We start from the raw sequence: 14,502 nt of genomic DNA, 5'->3' as shown, positions 1-14,502 counted from the left end.
GTCTCTCTCTCTCTCTCTCTCTCTCTCTCTCTCTCTCTCTCTCTCTCTCTCTCTCTTTCTCTCTCTCTCTCATACAAACACACACACACACACACACACACACACACAGAATTGGGCACCTTTTAAAAAGGTATTGGCAAACTATGACTCAGGGGCCTAATTTGGCCCCTGTCTGACTTTATTGATAAAGTCTGTCTGACCTGAGCCAAGAGCCTGTGGAGAGGGGCTTGGAGCACAAAGTTTTAAAGGTAGACCAGCTCTTACACAAAACGACTTTCCCTGGTCCTTATCCTAGGTTTCTGGGAGGGAGCTTTTCAAAATTCCAACTTACCTTGGGATTTCCCAAGTGATATGTCTTTGTTATTTCCAGTGAGCCCCTAGAGCCACACCTGAGTTAATGCTAATCAGCTCACTCATGGATGGGCCCCTAAATAGTTTCAGCCATCAGAAAAACCAATCATGTGAAAGTCGGCCGGACTTTCAGGGAAGGCAGGAGGTTGAAGATAGAGTTCAGTCACATGAACAATGGTTCTATCAATTACACCTTTGTGATGAAACCCCAATAAAAACCATGGATAGCAAAGCTCAGTTGAACGTCCATCAAAGTTCTAGGAGGGTAATACATCCTGATCCTATGGGGACAAGACATGGAAGGTCTGTCCTTTCAGGCCTGGCATATGGATCCCTTCCCTTGGCTGGTCCTGATTTATACCCTTATAATAATAAACTGTAACAGTAAGTAAAGCACTTACTGTTCTGTGAGTCATCCTGAGGCAGGAATATAGGGTTAAAGTTTAAATCAGTGACTGTTAACAGGTCTGCATGCCCAATGCTTCAGATGAACAGTAGGATCGTTCCTAACTACATCCATTATTTGAGACAAACAGCAGGAGAGCATGGAACCAGTGCAGGTAGACTGGACCACATGTGCTTGCCTGAAAGTGACAGAGACCCTCATTTAAATGCACTTACATGCTAAAGGTACCCCCAGCAGGCAGACCTAACACAATTTTAGTCTCACTTTGGACTGTGTAAATCGGAGCAGGTGCAATAAGAGATTGCAACATAGCTTATGAATATGTTCCTTTCTAGCCCCGAAAGGTATATATGTTGTTCACCCCCTGATCTCTTTGTTACTTGCCCATGGGGCAGCCACCTTGCTATGTCAATCAGTGCAATTCTTACCAACCCTCTCTTTGGTAGCTGTGTTTGATTTCTATCCTGCATGAGGTAAAGGACCTGCCGAACTAGTGACAGTTCCTCGCAAATTATCAAACGTGAGAGGGTTGTGTGAATCCCCAAATTTGTAGCCAATTGATCAGACATGCAAGTGGCCTGGGGATTCCCAAACTTGTGCTGGTGTCTGCAATGAGGTCAATCCTTAACCTCTGGATTCTGCACTAACTCCGGTAGTGGACATTGAAAAAAGGTACAATGTAGGGCTGGGGATACAGCTCAGTTGGTAGAGTGCTTGCTTCACATGCACAAGGCCCCAGCACCACACACACACACACACACACACACACACACACACACACACACAATGCAGTGTAGAATTGCAGTGTTAGATCCAGAAGTGCCTGGTTCCAGATTTGGATCTTATTTGGTTGGTGGCTAGGAGCCATGGAAAGTTTATGAGCAGAATAACAACAGAATTAGTATCTGGGATTCTGGAATAATAACCAGGCAGATACTGAAGCCAGTCAGAGCCCCAGGCCCCCTAGGTTTTGAGGTCTTGTCAGGTGTATGTAATGCTGGTCACCAAAAATGCTTCCTTTCAAAAAATAAATAGCATCTATAAAGCAACTCACATGTATTGGTGGGTTTGGAGGCATCTCAGGGTAGCCCGGGTCAAGGAGCTGCAGAAAGCACTACTCCTGGGAAGCAAAACATTGGTTGGTTCTTCCCGAACCACTTTTTTTCAGACACTGAGGCCCATAAAAAAGGACCAGATGATGCTATGTTTTGAATACAGTTGAGTGTGACCCCAAAAGATCTTTGTACTGGAAATTTGGTCCTCAGTGTGGGGCTACTGAGGTGGTAGAACCTGTAAGAGGTAGGGCCTAGTTGAAGGTGGTTAGGTCATTGGGGCTCTGCCCTCTGCAAGGATAAAGGTAATTCTCATGGAAATCCAGTTGGTTTCCACAATAACTGGTTGTTATAAAAAGGGTAGGATTGGCTCCGATTCCCTCTGGCTTTATGGCTCACCATGTGATCTTTCCCTCTTGCACATACTCCAATCACAATGCCATCCACCATATTGTGATCTAACCAGAGGCCCCCACTAGAACTGAGCAGAAGCTGGTGACGTGCTCTTAGACCTCCAAAATTGTGAGCTAAGCAACCTATTTACTTTATAAAGCACCTAGCCTCAGGTATTTTGATAAGGCAATAAAAAATAGCCTAATACAGATGCATATCCAGAATAAGCCTTCTCATTAAAGCATAAGAAGTATGGCAACAGACTCTGGTTCAGCCTTCTCCTTAGGTATTTGAAGAACCAGTTGTCATTCAGGACCCTTTTTCTCTAACCCTTCTGTGCTTTCCAGCTTTGATTCTTTCCAGCACCAACTAACCATGAGGGAATTGTATTTCATCATTTCTTCAGCATCCCCTGCCAGTTGGACACTACATTGCATGTTCTCTCTCTAATTTAGCCTCCCTGAAGCCTTCCCCGAGGTGATGACTTAATCTCTGGGCTGTGTCAATAGAGCCATGAAGTTCAGATAAATTTTGCAAGACAAAAACCCAAATCTATTTTGTGGCTGCTGATACACATTCTGACTTCACCACATCTGCAGTCATTCTGATCACAAACACAAAAAGTGCTATAAATTCTTCCCATGAGGTACTGGATTGTTTCTAGTCTCATTCATTTTTTGATAAGTCAGCCAGTCAAAATAGCCTGTCATTGATTCAAGAGCCCCATTGTGTTGTACTTGACTTACTGACACAGTTTGGTCTTAATAGTTAATAGCCATGTTTCTGTTTTTTACTTTGACTTCGATGAGGAAATTTCTTTTCTTTTTTCCTCCCTTCTTTATTGATTTTTTCTTTCTTTCTTTCTTTCTTTTTTTCTTTCTTTCTTTCTTTTTTCTTTTTTTGGTGTTGCTGTGTGTACTAAGGATCAAACCCAGGGCTTCATGCATGTTAGGCAAGCACTTTAGAGAAAAAATATTTAAGAGAGATGACAGTGAAAAGATTTAATTCCACTCAAAGAAGCAGCAGTCACTCTTCTTTTTTTATTTAATATTTTCACAAAATAATGATCTTCAGCAAAGCTTTAAAAATATGAAAGTGTAAAGAAAACAATTCTGTAGGCATGGTGGTGCATGTATGTAATCCCAGCAATTTGGGAAGCTGAGGCAGGAGGATTGCAAGTGAGGCCAGCTTCAGCAACTCAGTGATGCCCTAAGCAACTTAGCAAGACCCGGTCTCAAAAAAGAGGGGGTGTGGGTTTGTGGATGTGGCTCAGTGGTTAAGCACTCCTGGGTTCAATCCCTGGTATCAAAGAAAAAAAAAAACAAAAACAAAAACAAAACAAAACCCCCGAGATAATCAACTTCATAAGGATAAAGGGTTTATTTTAGGTCACAGTTTCAGATATTCCTGTGCCCGTAGTTGCTTGGCTCTGTTGCCTTTGGGCCTGTGGCGAGGTATTACCTAGTGGTGGGGAACACGTGGCAGAGAAAGATACTCATTTCATGGCTGGGAGTAGAAAGAGAGGAAGGGGCTGGGGTTCTAACATCCCCGTCAAGGTCACACCTCCAGTGACTTGAATTCCTCCTATTAGGCTCTACCTTTTAAAAGTTCCATCCTTCCCAACAGCATCATGGGCTAGTGAAAACCTTTAACACATGGCCTTTGGGGGACACTTACTTATCCAAGACAGGATTATTTTAGAGCAACTCTTAGAAGTGAAATTACAGGTTCAAAGGCTACAATGCAATGGTCGCTTTCCGTGCTTTTTCGCCACTGGGTACCTTTTGAATACACTTCCTGTATTTGATGATTCTCACTCTGTCATATCCATCTTCCCCTGAAGGAAACAAAACTCACTTTCTCAGGGCTCCTCAACACGGTCAAGGCTACCACCTAAGCTCCACTGGGCACTGAGAGGCACCATGAGTTCTAAGCAGAAGCAAGGGGAAGTGGGAGGCACCCACAAAGTTCCCTGATTCTGGGGAGATCATGATGAAGCAAGCCAAGAGCCAACACCTTTTAGGGGTTGCTGCTGCAGGTCCTGGGCCCATCCCCAGTGGAATCTGATGCCTGTGCCCAGAATTGGACTGTTGCCAAGCCTGGTCCCTGTCTACTTTGTCTCTGGGTCTCAAGGAGAGTTTCTCAGCTCTCTTACACCCTTAATCCACATTTTTTTTTGTACCAGGGATTGAACTCAGGGGCACTTGACCACTGAGCCACATCCCTATTTTATATTATTATTTAGAGATAGGGTCTCACTGAGTTGCTTAGTGCTTCATTTTTACTGAGGCTGGCTTTGAACTCCCAATCCTCTGGCCTCAGCCTCCTGAGCCACTGAGATCATAGATGTTCACCACCGCGCCTGGTTTAATCAATTTTTTAACAGCTTAAACTGACCAAGAACCTGATGGATTTGCAAATATCTTAAACACTTCTGATACACATTGATGTAAATTTTGAGGGTTTTTTTCTTAATTAAATAGAACACTATTACAAGAACATTTACAAGAATTTACCTGAAAGGTAAGATGTAAAACCTTAGCGACATTTTCAAACACTCCCACAGAAGCCCAATGCTCTCTTTCATGCTGGTCTAGTCACTAATAATGTTATTCTAATAATAGTGATATTCACCTCTACATTGTACATTAGGGTAAAATCATGTTCTAAGAATTAGTTCCAGATTATGTCAGATGCCACGGGTTGTGTATTTTTCTTATTTTCTTGCTGAGATATAATTCACATATTATAAAATTCACTGTTTAAAAATATACAATTTAGTGGTTTTAGTTTATTCGTAAGATTGTGCAACTATCACTGCTAATTCAAGAACATTTTTGTGGCCTACAAAGAAAGCCACACTCATTCCCAGTCATTCTCTGTGCCCCTACTTTCCTGGCAACACCTAGTCTACCTTCTGCCTCTTCTGGATATTTTATATAACTAAAATTTTATCATATATGTCCTTTGGTAACAGGATGCTTTCGCTTAGACTCATGTTTTCTTTTTCTTTTTTTTTTTTTAAAGTTTTTCTTTCTTTTTTTTTAATATTTATTTTTTAGTTCTCAGCGGACACAACATCTTTGTTGGTATGTGGTGCTGAGGATCGAACCCGGGCCGCACGCATGCCAGACGAGCGCGCTACCGCTTGAGCCACATCCCCAGCTCCCTAGACTCATGTTTTCAAGGCTCACCCATGTTGGGGATCTAGCAATATTTTATTTCATCTTATGGCTGAATAATATTCTATTGTGTGGATATACCATATGTGCACACACAGTCACCAATGACAGCACATTATTTGACTCTTATACATATATGCTGCTGTGAGTGTTGTTATACAAGCTTTCGTGTGGAATTATTTCTTCAAATCCCTTGGAATATGAGTGGAAATGATAGGTCATATGGCAATTCTATGTTTAACCCACTGAACTAGAATCTCTGGAACTAGGGCCCAAGTTTTAACAACTCTATAGTTGATTCTATAGTCACCAAAATTTGAGAAGCACTGCCCTCAATTAAGGGGCAGAAAATTTTTTCCTGTAGAATCAGGTGGTATATATTTGAAGTCTGCAGGCCAAGAGGCAGAATTGATGATGTTAAATAGGTACTTGGTACCAAAGCCTAAATAAATTTCCACAAAACTTTTTTATTGACAGAACTTTAAATATAATCATAATTGCCGGTGCTGTGGCACACACCTGTAATCCCAGAGGCTCAGAAGACTCAGGCAGGAGGATTTTGAGTTCAAAGCCAGCCTTAGCAACTTAGCGAAGCCATAAGCAACTCAGAGAGACCCTGTCTCTAAATAAAATATTAAAAAGGGCTGGGGATGTAGTTCAGTGGTTAAGTCCTTCTGGGTTCAATTCCTGGTGCCAAATAATAATAATAATTAATAATAAGTGGGCACAATATTTGGTATTGCAGGTTTACTAAAGAGAAGAATGGAAATTTTTGGAGAATGTATCATTTAATTGGGATTCAAAGTTTGTAATCCTTATGATTAAATCAATGGCAAATATTCATCTGTATAACCACACTGAGCTCATGAGCTAAAAAAAAAAAAAAAAAAAAAGCAGTGGGTCAGATTTGGCCTGTGGCTCTTCTTTGCTAACCCATCCCAGTGCCAAAGATTGTGCAGCTTAGCTAATGTCAAGTGGCTCCTTTTGCCCACAGCCCAGTTTTCCTTTGAGCAAATGATCTCTCTCGTGTCCCATGCAGTTCCAATGGGGCTATGGGTTCTAACACCTCCCACCCCAACCTCAGCTACAGCCATCAGGCCCTCAGCAATTTGAATTTGGAAGAAGCCACTGATGGTAGAGATCAGGGCTGCAGAGCCTTCTGATGGCACTGAGTTAATTCCTGCCATGAGGATCACACTCCAATGTCTCGGCCTTGCAGGATCACAGAGGCTCCCACCCCATCTGCTCCAGCTCTCAAATCTGCAGGCAGCCTTTGCCATATCCATTTATCGATTCAGTTCGGCAACATCTACTAATGACCTAAATCCCTTGCAAATGTACTTAAAGTGGCCCCCAGGGTTAAAGATCTGAGTGTTCTCCTTCCAGCAAAAGTACTGCTGTCTTCATAGCCTGGAGGAGGTCCCATTCTGCCTGCTGTCAGACATTTATTTATTGCTTATTAATATGTGCCAGAAATTGGATCCTCTCTTGGCCTATTTGGGTCACAGATTGTAAAGTGGTACCTATCTTCTGGAAAGGAATCGAGCAATATCTGTTAAGAGCCTCAGAAATGTCTTCCTCCCAGGAAAATAAATAATCCTAAATGCAGAAAATTCTTTTTAAGCAAAGGTGTTCACGGCTGTCTTATGCCTCTCAATGTCCTGAAATGATACAAACTCAGTTCACCACCAGCAAGAACCTTCTACACTCATCCAGGATGCAGAAGATTCCTGCCATTTTCATTGGGTTGCCTTCTAGAAAACAGCTTCCAGATGTCCAGAAATCTCTGTTTCCCTTTCCCTGTCCTCCTTCCTTGTTTGACCACCTTCTCTCAGAAAACCAACCTCATCCCTTTTGGTCAAAAGCCAGCAAATCTGAATTGCTCTTGTGACTTTTGTGCTCAAGGTGGACATAACCACCTGCCCTGCATCCTCCTATTCTCTAAGTGGAGGACCCTTGAGGTAATCAGCCTATGGTTAGAGCAGTTTCTCAATGTGTCACTTTAGTGGTTTATGATGTTCAAAGTTCCCTCTCCAGTAGGGATGAGCAGAGAGAGTAGAAAGGGACTGACTGGGTCAGAGAATCCTACCTACTACATTTAAAAAAAATTTATTTATTTATTTTTTTTTAGTTTTAGGTGGACACAATATCTTTATTTTATTTTTATGTGGTGCTGAGAATCGAATCCAGTGCCTCACACATGCTAGGCAAGCGCGCTACCACTTGAGCCACATCCCCAGCCCCCTACTACATTTTTAATAGCAAAAATATTAGAAACCATCAGATGTTCCAGAAGCCCTTTTGTACCAGCCGGAGCAGGATCCCAGCAGCTGGGGTAGGATCGTGGCATGGCACCCCAAGCAACAAGGCCTCTCAGATATGAGGATGGGTGATATTCTCAGCCTGATAGGGTAGGCCTCTGTTCTAAGGAAGTCCTCTGGATTCCTGTTCTGAGTTGTGTGCGAGGATAGAGGGTGGTTGAGAGGGCCACTGTCCCAGGTCTCACCTCAGTGGGTCTCAAATTTAGAGTGCTGCTATATTTTCAAATGTATTTGCATACTCTGAGGAGTCCAAAAGAAAGAGTCTGTCACTTGGCTTTGACTCTGTGACCCACCTCTGGGCCACTGATACCACCCAGTGAATCTTAGGAATTTATCTTTTTCTTGTGAGTTTCTTAAGGATGTTGTACCACATTATTGACTGATAAGAATATTAATTTTTTCAATGTAAACATTAAAATAGCTGGTGATCTTTAGGGATAGCTTCATTTTATAATAGACTAGGAATTGCACAAAATGGATGGAAATGCAGGTTTTTCCAGTCTTGGAGTAGGCATTATCTAAGTTGCCAGATCTGGGGAAGTGACAAGGGTGTCACACATTGGGAGGCAGAGCAAAAAGTCTAGAGCAGGGAGAAGGGAGGGAGCAAGGAACTAGATTGAGAGGGTCCGGATTTGGGACTTGAACAGGGCTGGGTTCATAGAGCAGGCTCCCGGTACCAGGGTATAACTTAGTGTGGTGATGGGTGGGTCTGCAGACAGCAGGCGACCCTTAGAGGCACCACGGCCAGACTCCTAGGCAACCATTAGGAAAGAGGGTCATGAAGATGCTAGAAAAATATGGGAAGTGCTCATGTTGTTATATAGAATACAAAACTCTATGGACCTACTACACACACAGGCGCGTGTGCGCGGGGACACACACACACACACACACACACACGCACGAGGAAACAAGACTTGAAGGAACTACACTTAAATGGAAGCAGTGCTTGTGTTAATAGGGAAGGGTGAGGTTGTGGGTGGGTTTATTTGCTCTGTATTTTAAAATAAAACAATAACACTAGCTATTAAATAAAGTACCATCTGCTAGGGTGTGGCCAGCACAGGCATGGTCCTTGTTCCCAAAACAGGCCCAAGTCAGGAGATAACTGAGCATCCCATCCAGCAACCGCCACCCCTGGGAGAAGCCCAGGCCTTGCCAAATTCCCACTACCTGGCCAAGAAAAACGAGAATGACAGGGAGGCTTCTGTCTCTCTCCTGGTGTCCTGAGCCGTGGATCTAAAACCCCGTGCCTTGGGGGACCAGGCAGGGATTGGGGGCAGATGTTAAGGCTGGCAAGGTCTAGCTTGGTGGGAGCCAGTGTGATGTGGCTCCTGTCCTAGTTCCAGCTCCTTCGCCAGCATCCTAAAGCCGCCTTGAGGCTGGCTGTCCCCACCCCAACATCCCCACCTCCCCAGCCAATCAGGCCCAAGGTGCTTCCAGGATACCATCTCCTCACTGGCCAGCTAGGGGAGAGTCGGCTTCCCACTGCAGCTCTTCAGGAGACCCACATGGGAGGTCCTCAGTGAGGGACTGCATGGTGAGGCCCGAGTCCCTCCTGTGGGTCTGGGCCCACCCACCTCCACTGGGCAGTTCCCAGATGGTGCCTCCTCGGCGCTGCTCAGCGCTGCTCGGCACTCTCAGGAAGACAAGGAGATTTTCTTAGGGCTTCTTTGGGCATCTCGGTCCAGGCCAGTTCCTTGGCAGGATTCCACACTTGAACTCTACGTGGCCTTCTCCCTGGGTCTACCCTCAGGAACTGTGGGGATTTAAATCCCATAGCCTGGGCTTTGGGGCCTTTCACAAAAGCAGAATATGACCTACAGTGGCTTCTAAATATTTTGATAAGAAAACATTGTTACTAAATCATGTTAAAATCCTTTACATTTCTGCTAGATGAAGAAGAATTTTCCTGAATACAAGAGGCAGACAAGGGCTAGGGTTATAGCTCAGTTGGTAGAGCACTTGCCTCACATGCATAAGGCCCTGAGTTCAATCCCCAGCAAAACACACACACACACACACACACACACACACACACACACACACACACACATACACAGCCCGGCCCTGTGGTGCATACCTGTAATCCCAGCAGCTCTGGAGTTCAAAGCCAGCCTCAGCAAAAGTGAGGCACTAAGCAACTCTATGAGACCCTGTCTCTAAATAAAAATACAAAATAGGGTTGGGGATGTGGCTTAGTGGTTGAGTGCCCCTCAGTTCAATCCCGGTACCCTCCCTTACCAAAAAAAAAAAAAAAAAAAAAAAAAAAAAAAAAAAGAAAGAAAAGAAAAAAGAAAAACTCAGGCAAACTTTGAAACAAGAGGTTGGGCCCAGTCAAAAGTCAACCAATGAGCTGGGTACAGTGGTGCATGCCTATAATCCCAATGGCTCCGGAGGCTGAGACAGGAGGATCAGGGGTTCAAAGCCAGCCTCAGAAACGATGAGGCACTAAGCAACTCAGTGAGATCCTGTCTCTAAATAAAATACAAAATAGGGTTGGGATGTTGCTCAGTGGTCCAGTGTCCCCGAGTTCAATCCCAGGCACACCTCTCCCCCAAAAAAGCCAACCAATACAGTGGACTGCTGCATCAGAATCACTCCTTGTATTTTTTGTGCTAAAAATGCAACTTCCTGGTCCCCAATTCAGAGTTACAGAATTAGAATCTTACTGGGGTGAGGACTGGGAATCTGACTTTTTAACAGCTCCCCAGGTGACTCTGAGTTACGTTAACCTCAGAGTGGTGTAATGGCTTCAGTACAGAGGAGAGTACTCCCTTCCTGAGAGCCACCTCTCTAGCAGTAGCTCCTGGGGACATGAGAGGACTGGCCAGGACATGAGAGGCCAGGACTATGGAGATGGTGGCAGAACCAGAGGCAAGTTCCAGAGAGACATGAATGGATTCATAGACATTAGGCAGATAGATAGAAGACAGAAATGAGGCACAGGGTGGTGGTGGCGGGGGGAAAGGGGGTTGGATGTATGCAGATGGGGGTCCACAGAGGAGTCTTGGGAATTCCAGGGGCCCGGTTGGGGCTCCTGAGGAGGTGGAGGGGCCCAGCTGGTCAGCCAAGCAGAAGTAGAGCAGCATGAATGGGTCCCACACTGACTTGGAATGTGTGCCTCGTCTCCGCAGACGGCAAGAGAGGGATTGTGTGAATTGTGTTAGAAAGACAAAGTCTCTAATGAAGGGGTGACAGGTGGATAAAATGGAAATATTGAGGGAACGAAGGAGGGAAAGTACCTTGTGCAGGAAGAGGCCAAGAGCAACAGGAGAGTTTAAAACAGTTTTCCAGGCCTAGGATGAGGGGGAGAGCAACCCTCACCCCCTTCCAAGGGATAGAGCTGCAGGGAACTAAGGAACCAAAGTGTTTGTGATCCAGGAATTTAAATGACACCCTCAGTGGCAATAGCCGAGCAACCAGTCTCCCCTCTGCCACTTGCTGGTTCATTCATTTCTCCAATGTTTACTGAGCACCTGGTACGTGCCAGGCGGCTCTGTGGTCTCAGACCTCAGGAACAAGCCAGCTCTGGACAAGCTTGACTCACAGAGCTTATGACTGAGCAGCCGACGCAGACATGGCATGACACAAATATAACATGGTATGACGCATTACAACATGACAAATTGTGACAAAGCTGGGAGAGAGAACACAGGGTCCTGTTTTAGCCTGGGTGGTCAGAGAAGGCATCTTGGGAGGGGGTGACATGGGAACTGGGATCAGATGGCAGAGAATGCAGGAAGGGTGCTCCAGGCAGAGGGGACCAGCGCTGTCATCATCTGGGAGCCTCGTGCTTTCGAGGAACTAACAGAGGCCAGGGAGGGTGGAGGGTGGGAGCCAGGATGGGTGGGGGCTGCCAGAGCAAGAAGTGGAATCTTCAGGCAAAGACTGGACCAAAGGATTCCTGAGGGCCTTTGTCACCCCAGGTTTCAATGACAGTTTAAAGAGCCATCCTGATGCCATCGTAAAAGCCTGGGGAGTCTGTTTCCTCTCCAGGTTTCCTTTAAGAAGAGGGGGCATCCAGACTGTCAAAGAGCCTGTGACCTAGAAGATGTTCCTTGGGCCAGTTCTTGCAAAGTGTCCCGTAGCATTTTTAGAAAACAGTCCCTTTTAGATTCAACTTGTCTTAGCCAAATTGACTAGGGAAAAATAAGTCCCTACAAATAGCGATCACGGGCGAATGAGGAGAGTCATTATGTTAAATTGAGGCTGGTTTCTAAGAAAAAAGGAAAGAAAAAAAAATGTCACTGGGCCAACACCCTCCCCCATCACTCGATGGCTCCGGCTCCGCCACCCTCCCTGTAAGTAGCAGGCTCCAGCAGCGGGAAGGAAGCAGACAGAGGAAGGGAGGTTAGAGATTAGAGAAACGGACAGATGTAAATAGCCCCAAGGAGCCGCTCTGTCCGGGCGTTGCTCCCCAGGGAGCCTTTGTAAGGAGGAATCTGGTTGCATGAATGAAAAATGATATCATTTATTTCTTTAGTCACAGGGAGCTGTTTTCTTCAAACACAGAAATAACCTAACACCACAACACCAAATTGTGGGCCAAACGATAGAGATATCTGTCATTTGGGCACTTGATAATGTCCTAGGTAAACAACCTTGAATTTTTTTTTTTTTTTTTTTTTTTTTTTTTTTTTTTTTGGTACCAGGGATTGAACCCAGGGCGGCTCAACCACTGAGCATTTTTCATATTTTATTTATTTAGAGACAGGGTCTCACTGAGTTGCTGAGGCTGGATTTGAACTTGCAATCCTCCTGCCTCAGCCTCTTGAGCTGCTGGGATTATAGGTGTGCACCATTGCATCTGGCCCATGGACTTCTTTCTTGGGAGGGGCCCAGTTCCCCCACTGAGGATGTTGCAAAGGTACAGAGGGTCTTAAATAAGAGAAATGCTTTTGAAAAGTTGTCCAGGGCTCTTCAGCTGGTTGCTGAACTGGAAGGGAGCTGGGCTTTTTCATTCTTTTGGCTCAAATCACACCCTACCAGCCTAACACTCACTAATTCAACAAATGTTTATGGAGCCCTGACTCTTGCCAAGCTCTGCGCAGAAGCACTGAGGCGACAATGTGCAGAGATGGGGTCCTGTTCACAGTCCAGAGAGGAATTTCAGCCCGTGTGACAGTCCAGTGCACTCAGTACAGGGCATGGTGGTCTGTCTGTCCTGTAAGAAGGCATGAAATGAGGTAGGACTTGAAAGTGGAAAGGACTTCCCTAGCTAGAGATGTGGGGCGTGAAGGGGTCCCAGGAAGACTAATGAGATTGTGCAAAAGCACAGAGGTTTAAAACCACCGGAGTTATTTGGAAATTAAAAAAAATAAAATATTGTAAGCCGGGCATGGTGGCTCACGCCTATAATCTCAGTGACTTGGGAGGCAGAGACAGGAGGATTGTGAGTTCAAAGCCAGTCTCAGCAATTTAGCGAGGCACTTAGCAAATCAGTGAAACCCTGTCTCTAATAAAATATAAAATAAGGGGGCTGGGGTTGTGGCTCAGTGGTAGAGTGCTCACCTAGCAAGCACAAGGCACCAGGTTCAATCCTCAGCACCACATAAATGTAAAATAAAGATATTGTATCCACCTAAAAGCTTGAGAATAAATATTTTAAAAAAAATATATAAAATAAGGCTAGGGATGTGGCTCAGTGGTTGAGTGCCCCTGAGTTCAATCCCTGGTACCCCGCCCCCTGCAAAAAAAAAAAAAAGGAAATACAATATTGCAGAGAATAAAGTTCTAAGGAGATCAGTAGTCAAATGTGTAGGTGGACAGGTAGGCAGAAAACAGAACTTATTCATCTAAACTGATGAGTTTAGAGGAACCAGAGAGGAATTTGAGCAAGGAAGTAACATGATTTTTATATTAGAACACTGTCCTAGACAACATTTTCTGTTGCTATAACAAAATACCTGAAGCTGGGTAGTTTATAATTACAGAGGTATATTTTGGCACATAGCTCTGGAAGTCCAAAAGCATGGTGTTGGCATCTACTAGGCTTCTGGTGAGGGGCTTCCTGCTGGATTAGACATGGTGGAGGGTATCACATGGCAAGACAATGCAAACATGCCAGAGTCAGCTTGCTTGCATAACAAAGCCACTCCCACAATAATATACTAATCTGTAAATGAATTAATCTAATCACCTCTTAAAGGTCCCATCTTTTAATACCTCATGATGGAAACTGGATTTCAACATGAGTTTTGATGGGGACATTGAAACCATAGCAAACACTCACTCCTCTGTATCTTGAAGAAACCCTGTCCTGTATTATATGATGGAACAAATGTAGGCATCTTACTTACAGCATTGCTTGTGACAGTGAAAAGCATCAGTAGAAAAAGGAGAAACAAATAGGGGTATAATCATAAAATATAATACTGCTTAATAGTTTAAAATATTCTAATATGTCTATCTGCCTATCTATCTAAATTTTGCACTAGGGATTTAACACAGGAACAATTTACTACTGACCTAAATTCCTAGCCCTTTTTGAGACGGGGTCTCACTAAGCTACTTAGAGCCTCCCTTAGTTGTTGAGGCTGGCTTGGAACTTGTGATCCTTCTGCCTCAGCCTCCTGAATCTCTGGGATTACAAGCATGTGCTACTGAGTCCAGTTCCGATAAGACTAGACCTTAAAAGCATAATTTTGAGTTAAAAAAAAGGTGAGTTTCAGAAAATGTACAGTATGACAAAATGTATATAGAATTTCAAAACACACGTTTGTGGGCTAGGGATGTGGCTCAAGCGGTAGCGTGCTCGCCTGGCATGCGTGCGGCCCGGGTTTGATCCTCAGCAC

Source organism: Spermophilus citellus (genome assembly GCF_964194105.1).
Source record: "Spermophilus citellus genome assembly, chromosome: 17".
NCBI lineage: Eukaryota > Metazoa > Chordata > Mammalia > Rodentia > Sciuridae > Spermophilus > Spermophilus citellus.
This window is presented reverse-complemented; position numbering follows the sequence as displayed.